The sequence below is a fragment of the Primulina huaijiensis genome, chromosome 10, assembly GCF_012295235.1.
Source record: "Primulina huaijiensis isolate GDHJ02 chromosome 10, ASM1229523v2, whole genome shotgun sequence".
Lineage (NCBI taxonomy): Eukaryota > Viridiplantae > Streptophyta > Magnoliopsida > Lamiales > Gesneriaceae > Primulina > Primulina huaijiensis.
This window is the reverse complement of record NC_133315.1, coordinates 11,057,672-11,070,816: the sequence shown is the minus strand read 5'-3', so window position 1 is coordinate 11,070,816 and position 13,145 is coordinate 11,057,672. Positions and strand designations below refer to the sequence as shown.

General features: G+C 36.2%; 2 long non-coding RNA genes across 6 annotated transcripts; both read right to left on the bottom strand.

The window, feature by feature from the left end:
• Nucleotides 1-1,855: 1,855 nt before the first annotated feature.
• On the bottom strand, nt 1,856-3,630 carry LOC140986484 (uncharacterized). The gene is made up of 5 exons (XR_012176943.1): nt 3,416-3,630; nt 3,219-3,321; nt 3,058-3,081; nt 2,807-2,854; nt 1,856-2,085 (listed from the first exon to the last, which is right to left on the bottom strand). It is a non-coding gene; the product is annotated as an uncharacterized lncRNA (long non-coding RNA).
• Nucleotides 3,631-8,039: 4,409 nt separating this feature from the next.
• On the bottom strand, nt 8,040-10,712 carry LOC140985537 (uncharacterized). 5 transcript variants are annotated; one of them, XR_012176792.1, is made up of 5 exons: nt 10,506-10,712; nt 10,309-10,411; nt 10,148-10,171; nt 9,898-9,945; nt 8,040-9,176 (listed from the first exon to the last, which is right to left on the bottom strand). It is a non-coding gene; the product is annotated as an uncharacterized lncRNA (long non-coding RNA). The 5 variants fall into 5 exon arrangements; XR_012176793.1 differs by having other exon boundaries at nt 8,040-9,945; nt 10,254-10,411; XR_012176794.1 differs by having other exon boundaries at nt 8,040-9,945; nt 10,115-10,171.
• Nucleotides 10,713-13,145: the final 2,433 nt, after the last annotated feature.

The window sequence follows — 13,145 nt, the reverse complement described above, 5'->3', positions numbered from 1 at the left end:
AATTATTGAAATATTCGATAGTTGGGGGATAGATTTTATGTGTCCATTTCCATTATCTTTTGGATATACGTACATTTTAGTCGATGTTGATTATGTTTAAAAATGGATTGAAGCAATTGCATGTAGAACTAATGATCATAAAGTTATTAAAATATTTTAAAAGAAAATATTTTTAAAAGATTTGGAATACCTAGAGCAATAATTAGTGATGGGGGAAGTCATTTTATAAATAAATCATTTTCTTCTTTGTTAAGAAAATATGGCATTACACATAAAGTTTCTACCCCATAGCATCTTCAAAGTAATGGTCAAGTTGAACTTGCAAATAGAGAAATAAAACAAATTTAAGAAAAAACAGTTAATCCTAATCGAAAAGATTGGTCTTTAAGATTAACTGATGCATTATGGGCATATAGAACTGCATTTAAGACATCATTAGGGATGTCACCATATAGGTTAGTTTTTGGTAAGCATTGTCATTTACCGGTTGAACTTGAACATAAAGCTTATTGGGCAATTAAAGCATTTAATATTAATTCATATGATGCATCTAAATTAAGAAAATTGCAATTAAATGAACTTGAAGAATAAAGAAATGATGCATATGAAAATTCAAAGATTTATAAAGATAAAACTAAAGCCTTTCATGATAAAAATATTATGAGAAAGTCATTTGAAATTGAACAAAAGGTTTTACTTTATAATTCTCGTTTGCATTTCCAGGAAAACTAAGATCGAGATGGTCATGACCATTTATTGTTAAATTTGTTTATCTTCATGGTGCTGTTGATATTGAAAATTCTAAAAATAATGACGTGTTTAAAGTTAATGAGCAAAGACTTAAGCCTTTTATAGAAAATGAAATTCTTAATGATGATTTAATGCCTTTATATGATCCACAATAGTTGGTTGATCTTTTCATTTTGTTTTTGCAGATTCTAATTCATTTCCCGGTTAAGTGGCGGATAACGGTACTCCGTGACTATCTAAGTCGGTTTTTTCAGTTTTCCCAAAATAATTGAAATATATAATAATAATAATAATATGGATGCTTGTATTGTGAATCTTCGTAAATATTTTGCTTGTTTACCTGATAATNCTACCTGATAATGCGTTGTAAAAAATTTATAAAGATAGATGTGAGCGACTAAGGTTGATGATGTCATATGGCATACCGAATGATATCCGTTTGATAATTGAAGCAAAAGTCCGATTGGTTTGGGAAGCAAGTGAAATAATAATAAGACATATGCCACGATTTGGTAAAAGCACATATGCCAAAAAGCGAAGAGCTAAACGTATAGGTCGATGTCATAAATGTGCAAGGTGGACTTGTAAAGAGAAATGCAAAAATGTTGGAATGACATCAATGAATAGAGAAGATAAAATTTTATTCATTAAGAATGGTCTGAGTAAAGAGCCTTTGGATAATTTTTTAGAGGTTCTTGATACGCATTCTAGTAGGTACGTACAAAATGAACTTCTTAAACTATGGTGGCAATTTCAACATGAGGAATATCAATATGGACGGTGGAATCAGCCTTATAAACATCCTACTGTAGTAACGCATATATGTTGCGAGGCTCATTTACTCTAATGACAATTAATGATCAAACAATAATAATTTGATTTAAATCTGTAGCGGAAAAGGTTTAAAATACTTTAAAACGGACCTCAGGGCCTAGAAAAATTTCGGCATGACCTCCCCGTAAGTAGGACATCCCGAAAACTCAAGCAGCATTTTATATCAAAATATACTCCAACTAGAGTCATTAAAACAAAACCAAAGTCAACAACCTATAGCCGCACTGGCTAGGACAAAACAGAATTTAAAACTTACCAAATATTCACCAGATCAATAAAATCACAGAGTCGCCTCAGAACATAACAAGGACAACCAAATATCACAACAGATACACAAGGCATCTCCCCGGCAAATAAAATACAATACAAGACTGAAACAAACTCAAGACATATATATAGACTAACTGGGAGACTCCACCGAACAGAACCAAGCAATCCAACCTCAATCCCGAGCTCCACTGGCGGAACCTCGGCCTGATGCTGCAATACGACTCGGGAGATCTACCATGGTGCCCAATAGCAACCACAGCAGCCCCCCCAGTAAACAACTGAGGTTAGGATTCTGGTATGAAACAGTTCAACAATAACAACAATAACATAAATCATGCATAATCATATAATGAAATGTAATATGCAATGCATGAAAGGCTCCACGAATAATCGGGATAACAGGAGCCAACAAACGGTACGATAACAACTGGAATAATGCTCGAGCAACAACACAGGGGAGCTACATTGTCATGCAGCTAAACCGCCCTGCCACGTATGCGAGGTATGCCAAGCTGTGTTGAATAACACCTCTGACTCGGCCTCCATACAGCTGATACGCTATAACATGATGGCACAATAGAACAAACTAGATGACACAATCCCAGCGCTCACCTCAAAAGGCTGCACTAACCACGGGATTGTGCAATCACATCTACGGTCTCATGTGTATAGGCCTATCAGCCACACAATGATCCCGAGATAAACAACAGTGCCAGATAACAACGGATATCAACAATGGGCTAACAAGAACGATAGGGCTCAACATGAATGACACAATAGTATGCCCAATTCTAAATGCCAATAATATGTCACAATAATAAACATATATCACAACAAAGGCATTTAACAAATTACAACAGTCAACAAATCATAAACACGATCCATGTAACACAGAATGACAATTAAACATAATTTATGTTTTGCCGTCGTAAATTACCGAGCTGTAACATACCTAAACCGACTCTAAAATCACAACAAGCTCAACTTTAATCTCTTCGACCTAACAATGATAAAAAAAATTAGGTCGAATAATTCACAATTCACCAATAAAACTAAATTAATCCAACTTATTGATTTTTAATTATCAAAACTTAATTCCCAAATCAATTTCAAAAATTCTGAAATTTCAACTACATAACCGTAATTCTCCAAATTAATCACACGATTAACTTGATACTAATTCACAAACTCTTCGATTTATACCTCAAAGCTCTCCAACGATCGAACCTACAATATAAACCCAATATATTCGTCAATATAATGCATTAAAATTGACAAAGTGAAATTAAATCGAAGAGAGTAAAATTACACTTCGGGGCAGCCTACTTATGCACCAAAAAATCTGGAATTGGATCCAAAATTACCAAGATCGAAGTATAAACTAGTCGCTAGCGGTCCAATGTTGCTACTCGCCGGAAAAGACGTTGGAAAACACTATTCACGACCAAAAACCGAACTGAAAACTAGCTGGAAAATGCAGGAACAGCAAGGTAAGATTTAAGCTTTAAATCCTTGCTCAATATACTCCAAAGAACCAAGAAAAAACCAAGCAATAGCTCACCTAGAATCGAACAAGAAACTCGAACAAGAGCAGTCCCGAAATAGGGTTTGATTGGGGCTGAAACGAGCATCAAAAGTGGCGATTCATGGTTCAAAACGAACCTACTGAAGTAAGGAAGAAAACCCCTCAAACCGTTGAGATTTGGACGCCGGACGGAGGAGATATCGCGACTTTCCCGCAGCTGCTCCAAGGGTTGCGGGAATTGGGTTTTCTTCTTTCTTTCTATTTCCTTTCTTCCTTCTCTTATGCGTAAGATAAGTTGTGTATATGTGTGTAATAATTGACCACAACACTTAATAAATTGAGTCTATTTTATCCGGATTTTACGTATTTTAAGAACTCGTGTGTTATTTAAACTCTATATGTATTTTATATTGTTAAATTCTCCGAGATTCTAAAATACATATTTTTAACACAATTCTTGAATTTATTTGGCTTAAATAATTATTTTAATTTACAACTCAATAATTATTCTAATTATGTCAAATTACCGGATAATTAATCACAGGGCCTTACACTTCTCCACCCCTTAAAACAAATTTCGTCCTCGAAATTTCAGCTTACACACATACATCTTATACACGGCACAACAACAACAGTACAATACTAAGAATCAAACAGATATGGATAAGATGCTCTCATCTTCTCTTCTGTTTCCCACGTTGATTCTTCTACACCATGCCTCGACCATTGAACACGTACCAGTGGAATAACTTTATTGCGTAAAACTTTATCTTTACGATCCAAGATACAAACAGGATACTCAGTATACGATAGAGAAGTGTCGAGTTCAACCTCATCAGGCTGAATCACATGAGACGGATTAGGCTCATACTTACGCAACATAGAAACATGAAAAACATCATGGATGCAAGACAAAGACTGGGGAAATTCCAAACGATAAGCGCAAGTCCCAATACGCTCAACAATCTCATAGGGACCAACGAAACGAGGTGACAACTTACCTCTCATATCAAAACGAACGACACCTCTAAACGGAGAGATTCTCAGAAACACAAAATCTCCAACTTGAAATTCTAGAGGTCGACGACGTCTGTTAGCATAACTAGCTTGACGATCTTGGGCAGCTTTCATTCTCTGAAGAATCAACTGAACTTTATCATGCATTTCCTGAACAATGTCAGGTCCAGTCAACTGCTTCTCACCAAATTCATCCCAACAATGAGGTGATCGACACCGTCTACCGTACAAAGCTTCAGAAGGAGCCATACCAATAGTCACTTGGAAACTGTTGTTATATGAAAATTCTACTAGTGGTAAAGCTTCCTGCCAACTGTCTTTAAAATCCATGACTGCAGCTCGAAGCAAATCCTTGAGTGTCTGAATCGTACGCTCGGTCTGACCATCTGTCTGAGGATGGTACGCAGTACTCATCGCAAGTCGTGTACCCATTTCTTTTTGAAGACTAGTCCAAAACTTTGATGTGAATCTAGGGTCACGATCTGAGACTATTGCAACTGGAACTCCATGAAGTCTCACAACATTTTCAATATACAGACGAGCCATCTTCTTATACGAATAAGTCCTCTCATATGGAATAAAGTGTGCCGATTTAGATAATCTGTCGACAATCACCCAAATGACATCAAAATGACGAGAAGTATGTGGCAAATGCGTGACAAAATCAATAGCCACGTGCTCCCAGTTCCACTGAGGAACCTCAAGGCTATGCAGTAATCCTCCCGGTCTCATTCGTTCCGTTTGACTTGCTGACAGATCATACAACGAGACACAAACTCAGCCACATCCTTTTTCATATTCTTCCACCAAAATTGAGGACGTAGAATATGATACATTTTTCTGCCTCCTGGGTGGATACTATATCGAGAACAATGATCTTCTTTAAGGATGGCTGTACGCAATTCAGGAATATCGGGGACAACCAATCTACCATTTAACCGAAGAGAATCATCTGAGTGTATTGAGAAACCAGATTGGTGTCTTTGAGATACTAACTCATAAGATTTCAGAACTCGATCATCAGTTTTCTGAGCTGACTTTACAATCTGAATCAACTCTGGCTCAACAGAAATCTGAGATACACAAACAACATTACCTTGGATTTGAAAATCCAACCCACAAGTGCAAATATCCTCTAGTAACTTAGAAACATGAATTGTGGATAAATTAACATCAACAATCTTACGGCTCAAAGCATCGGCAATGACATTCACTTTTCCCGGATGATACTGGATCTCACAATCATAATCTTTCAAAAGATCCATCCAACGTCTCTGTCTCATATTCAGATCTGACTGAGAGAACATATACTTCAAGCTTTTGTGATCAGAATAGATTACAAATTGCTCCCCAAACAAATAATGTCTCCAAATCTTGAGAGCAAAAACGATAGCAGCTAACTCTAAGTCATGAACAGGATACTTAGACTCATGTGGTTTCAACTGACGAGAACCATAGGCCACAACTCTGCCATGCTGCATCAGAACACAACCTAGACCTCGATTAGATGCATCAATGCAAACCAAAAATGCTCCACAACCACTTGGAATGGTAAGAACTGGTGCAGAAGTCAATCTCTTCTTCAAGTCGACAAAACTTGATTCACATTCATCAGACCAAATGAATATCTGCTTTTTCTGAGTCAGTTGAGTGATAGGTCTAGAAATCTTTGAGAAATTTTCGATAAATCTCCGGTAATAACCAGCTAAACCCATGAAACTACGAATCTCTGGCACATTGGTCGGTCGTGCCCAGTTCATAACTGCTTCCACTTTACTTGGATCAACAGAAATACCATGTTGAGATATGACATGGCCCAGAAACACAACTTTATCTAACCAAAACTCACACTTGGATAGCTTGGCGTACAACTGCTTCTTTTGAAGAATTCTAAGAACTATCCTCAAGTGTTTGGCATGCTCTTCCTCGGACTTGGAATAAACAAGAATATCATCTATGAATACAATCACAAAACGATCGAGATATTTAAGAAATACTCGATTCATCAAGTCCATAAACACAGCAGGAGCATTGGTCAAACTAAAAGGCATAACCAAAAATTCAAAGTGTCCGTATCTCGTGCGAAAAGTTGTTTTCGGCACATCTTCTTGTCTAACTCTAACTTGATGGGACCCAGAACGAAGATCAATCTTAGAATACACCGAAGTACCTTGCAATTGATCAAATAAGTCATCAATCCTAGGGAATGGATATTTATTCTTGACAGTAGACCTATTCAGTTGCCGATAATCAATACACATCCGCATCGTGCCATCTTTCTTCTTGACAAATAGAATCGGTGCACCCCACGGTGAAGCACTCGGACGAATATCACCTTTAATCAACAAATCCTGTAATTATTCTTTCAGTTCTTTCAGCTAAACAGGGGCTAAATGATATGGTGCTCGAGATATGGGTTCAGTTCCTGGCATTAATTCGATACTGAACTCAACTTCTCGTTCTGGTGGAAAACCAGGAATCTCTTCTGGAAACACATAAGGAAACTCACAGACTACAGGAATATCAGAAATCCGTCGCTCATCTTGCGATAGATCCACAGCATAAACCAGAAAACCTTCATGACCAGAATTCAACAATCGATTCATCTCAATGGCAGAAACTAGAGGAATCTTGGCTTGAGAACCACGGCCATAGAAATTTCATTTAGGGGCAAAGCTAGGCCTGAAACGAACTATTCCTCGATAACAGTCAACAGTGGCACGATTTGAAGTCGAAACATCCATACCAACGATGAAATCAAAGTCATGCCTAGGTAGAACTATGAGATTCAGATATAGAACATTTTCATCGTGAAACAAAACCGCATTGAACACCACATTATTAGTGATAATCATTTTGCCCATCGGAGTAGCAACAGATAGATTGAAATTCATACTAGTGTTGCGAAGATCATGCGAAACAACGAATGCATGAGAAACAAAGGAATGAGATGCTCCAGTATCAAATAACACTCGCGCTATAAAACCACATAAAGTACAGTTACCGGTAATAACAATACCTGGAGCTGCCTTAGCTTCATCCTCAGTCAAGTCAAATACATCAACAGATGACTGATTCTGTTGACCACCTTGCCCTCTGCTCTGATGCGAAGGGTGACTAGGCTGATGGGAAGACTGGGACGCTGAAGGAATTCTATTACTTTGAGCTCCACTACCTGCCTGGGCTGATTTCCCCGTCTTACTAGGACAGACTCTAGCAAAATGACCCGGCCGACCACAATAATTACAAACCCCTTGAACTCCAACACACTGATTACTGGAATGCTTGCCCCCATAGTGATCACAATAAGGTCCACTATAACGATATGCCCCACGGTTCCCTGAACTCCCTGAACTCGAAGAACTAGAACCAGGCTTCTTAAATTGCTTCCCACGTGGACGAAGAGATGCAGAATCAGATGAACTGAATTGTTGCCTCCCCGACTGATGATGTTGGGTAGGAACTCGATTGCCACTCCTCTTAAGACTAGCTTCAGCCCTTTTTACTATTTCCACCGCTTCAAGATAATTCAGTGGCTTACCGGTAGAAACAAAAGGGTGCAGATGATCGTTCATTCCTTCAATAAAACTTTCAACAACTGCAACCTGACTTGCAGCAACATGAGGAGCATAACATATCGCCTTGTTTCAGGTTATGAACCTCAGAAGCCTTAGAACTGTAGAATGATGGAGGACAATACCTCTCCTTAAACTTCAGCTTGAATATATCCCACGATGGAACAATCCTCTGAGCATCTAAAGTCATTAATGTCGTAGACCACCACATTTTGGCACGATCTTTCAACTGATGCACAGCTAATCTCAATCGACACTCTGGAGGATACTCAATCAAATCAAACAATTCCTCAATCTCAGAAATCCATAACTCTGCTTTCTCAGCTCCCTCTGAACCACTGAATCGAGGAGGATGCATAGAATGGAAACGCGCAACTAAATCATCCATCCTAAGCTGCTCTAGATGATCAGCAGCTTGCTCAACAAAAGTATCATCAACAACACGGACACGAGGACTACCACGTCCACGACCTCGACCTCCAGCTAAAGGAATCTCATCAGCAGGAATTTCTCCACCTCCCTGAATTCTATACGATAAAACATCAAAACAATTAGAATGGAAGCAAACAAATCATAGAATCACATAAGCATGTTGTCAAGTAGCATACACAGGCACAACAACCATTTTAGTGCCAAGACTCGAGTGTCCTAGACTCTAGTTCGAGCGTATCCCAGTTTACGCTCTTATACCAAGATGTGAGGCCCATTTACTCTAATGACAATTAATGATCAAACAATAATGGTTTGATTTAAAGCTGTAGCGGAAAAAGGTTTAAAATACTTTAAAACGGACCTCAGGGCCTAGAAAAATTTCGACATGACCTCTCCGTAAGTAGGACATCCCGAAAACTCAAGCAGCAATTTATATCAAAATATACTCCAACTAGAGTCATTAAAACAAAACCAAAGTCAACAACCTATAGCCGCACTGGCTAGGACTAAACAGAATTTAAAACTTACCAAATATTCACCAGATCAATAAAATCACAAAGTCGCCTCAGAACATAACAAGGACAACCAAATATCACTACAGATACACGGGGCATATCCCCGAAAAATAAAATACAATACAAGACTGAAACAAACTCAAGACATATATATAGACTAACTGGGAGACTCCACCGAACAGAACCAAGCAATCCAACCTCAATCCCGAGCTCCACTGGCGGAACCTCGGCCTGATGCTGCAAAATGACTCGGGAGATCTACCATGGTGCCCAATAGCAACCACAGCAGCCCCCCCAGTAAACAACTGATGTTAGGATTCTGGTATGAAACAGTTCAACAATAACAACAATAACATAAATCATGCATAATCATATAATGAAATGTAATATGCAATGCATGAAAGGCTCAACGAATAATCGGGATAATAGGAGCCAACAAACGGTACGATAACAACTGGAATAATGCTCGAGCAACAACACAGGGGAGCTACATAGTCATGCAGCTAAACCGCCCTGCCACGTATGCGAGGTATGCCAAGCTGTGCTGAATAACACCCCTGACTCGGCCTCCATACAGCTGATACGCTATAACATGATGGCACAACAGAACAAACTAGATGACACAATCCCAGCGCTCATCCTAAAAGGCTGCACTAACCACGGGATTGTTCAATCACATCTACGGTCTCATGTGTATAGGCCTATCAGTCACATAATGATCCCGAGATAAACAACAGTGCCAGATAACAACGGATATCAACAATGGGCTAACAAGAACGATAGGGCTCAACATGAATGTCACAACAGTATGCCCAATTCTAAATGCCAATAATATGTCACAATAATAAACATATATCACAACAAATGCATTTAACATATTACAACAGTCAACAAATCATAAACACGATCCATGTAACACAGAATGACAATTAAACATAATTTATGTTTTACCGTCGTAAATTACCGAGCTGTAACATACCTAAACCGACTCTAAAATCACAACAAGCTCAACTTTAATCTCTTCGACCTAACAATGATAAAAAAAATAGGTCGAATAATTCACAATTCACCAATAAAACTAAATTAATCCAACTTATTGATTTTTAATTATCAAAACTTAATTCCCAAATCAATTTCAACAATTCTGAAATTTCAACTAAATAACTGTAATTCTCCAAATTAATCACACGATTAACTCGATACTAATTCACAAACTCTTCGATTTATACCTCAAAGCTCTCCAACGATTGAACCTACAATATAAACCCAATATATACGTCAATATAATGCATTAAAATCGACAAAGCGAAATTAAATCGAAGCGAGAAAAATTACACTTCGGGGCAGCCTACTTATGCACCGAAAAATCTTGAATTGGATCCAAAATTACCAAGATCGAAGTATAAACTAGTCGCTAGCGGTCCAATGTTGCTACTCGCCGGAAAAGACGTCAGAAAACACTATCCACGACCAAAAACCGAACTGAAAACTAGCTGGAAAATGCAGGAACAGCAAGGTAAGATTTAAGCTTCAAATCCTTGCTCAATATACTCCAAAGAACCAAGAAAAAAGCAAGCAATAGCTCACCTAGAATCGAACAAGAAACTCGAACATGAGCAGTCCCAAAACAGGGTTCGATTAGGGCTGAAACGAGCATCAAAAGTGGCGATTCATGGTTCAAAACAAAGCTACTGAAGTAAGGAAGAAAACCCCTCAAACCGTGCGAGATTTGGACGCCGGACGGGGGAGATATCGCGACTTTCCCGCAGCTGCTCCAAGGGTTGCGGGAATTGGGTTTTCGTCTTTCTTTCTATTTCCTTTCTTCCCTCTCTTATGCGTAAGATAAGTTGTGTATATGTGTGTAATAATTGACCACAACACTTAATAAATTGAGTCTATTTTATCCGGATTTTATGTATTTTAAGAACTCGTGTGTTATTTAAACTCTATATGTATTTTATATCGTTAAATTCTTCGAGATTCTAAAATACATATTTTTAACACACTTCCTGAATTTATTTGGCATAAATAATTATTTTAATTTACAACTCAATAATTATTCTAATTATGTCAAATTACCGGATAATTAATCACAGGGCCTTACATATGTTTAGATAAGTAAATAAATATATACAATTTCGTCTCGGAAATCTGACGTTAAAAGACCATGTTTGCCAATTTATAAGAAAATTGGATGGAAAGCATATCGTCGACTCATAGAAGGCGTTGAAGCCGTTACTAAACGTAAAATCAGAGGAAGATGTGAGCCACAATCACAACTACGCTGTATATATGTGTTTTAATTTATGTCATTTTTATTTTCTTTTAATAATAATAATTTCTTGTTCAAATATTGACTTTTGACATGTTATGCTTATAAATTCATATTCTGTGATTTAACAATTGCAAAAAACATATTTCTCAACATGTCGACGTCCACGGTAAGTAAAATTAAAAATATTTGTGTATTTTGTGGATCTAATGCAGGAAAAGATTCAATATATGAAGAGGTAGCAGAAAAGCTTGGAATAATACTTGCTAAAAAAAAGATTCATTTGGTATACGGTGGTGGTGAAGTTGGTCTCATGGGAAAAGTTGCAAAAGCTACGCATGCAGGTGGAAGTGAAGTCTTAGGCATTATTCCGATTACCTTAGCCAGTATTACTGGACCAACAATAGGAGAAGAAATGAAAGTGGACAACGTGTATGAACGAATTACTCAAATAATTGAACATTCAGATGCTTTCATTGCTTTGCAGGAGGTTTCGGTACTTTGGAAAAAATATTTCATACTGTTTGTTGGGCACAATTAAATATCCACAATAAGTCAATTGGTTTGTTAAATGTTAACAATTATTATGATAAACTGCTATCATTTCTTGATGATGTTGTGGAACAGAGATTTATTTCATTAGCTTCGCGAAGGATGTTAGTTTCTGCTACAAGTGAAGGTGAACTTATTGATTTACTGCAAGGATTTAGTCATGAACCAGATCCATTCTTATCTCAACTTAATTGGCCAACATCCAAGAGTAAGAAAAGAAAATTCATGTGATGATGAACTTGTGATTCAACGGTATGTTTTAATTTTTTTTTCTCTTTAAGGTATGAAAAATCTCCTCTTCTTCTTCTCTTCTTAGTTTAATTTTATATAAAAATAAAAAAAATATATTCATATATATAGTAATAATAATAATAGTAATAATTTTTAATTCAATGACGAGTAAGGTGTCAGTAAAATGCACCTGAGACGCATTAGTTAATAATTATTGGAAAATCACAATACGCTAGATTTTAATATTCATTATATTCAAANTTATAAAAAAAAATTATCAATTATTAAAAAATAATAGAAGATAAATAACGGACTGCAAAGTTCTTTGTTCATTGTAATTCTTTTTTTTCTAGATTTGATTGATGTACTATAAATGTGTTCTAAAAAAAAGATATCCATCAATCAATATGTTCTAAAAAAAAAGATTTGTTTGTGTTGGATAAGTTTCAAAGGTAGTCGAATGTATCCGTTATATAAATGTTTATATATATAGAAATTTATGGTAGAATGTTTGGATAAAAAAAATTATGTCATTGTAAAACTTTGCAGTCACGTTAATAAAAAAAAAGAAAAAGAAAAAAAGAAAAAAAAAAGGATTTTATTCTTTGTAAATTTTCCTATTTTGTTTTCAATATTAGTTTATTTAATTGCATGCTTTGATAATTAGCCTTTATCAATGAGAGTTAATATTCATTCCAACTCTATGAGTGTAAATCAGCTATCCATTAAATATTTTGACCTTAAAGAATATTGAGTTGAGGCTTTAAAAAAAAAAAATTCTCGATATTATACATGTTATGGTTGGTGGTGTGAATTATCTTTTTGACTATATTATCATAAAAAAATTTAGAAATTAAAAAATATATATATATATTGTTACTTTATATATTATGTGAAAATAATAATAAAAGCTCATCTAATTATATATTATTATATTAAATGAAAATATATATATATATATANTCTTACTAAATATGTTTTATTTTCAGGTTTTCTACGTGTTGGTAAAATAATGATAACTCAAGCTAGAAAATTCAAATGAAGGTGATTCAAATATGTTTGAAATCTTTGAGAAATTATCTACAACTTTGCAGAAGACATGATTGCCTAAAAAGTTGGTTAAGATGATCAAATTGTGAAAATATCAAAAGGAAGACAAATTTACTTTCACC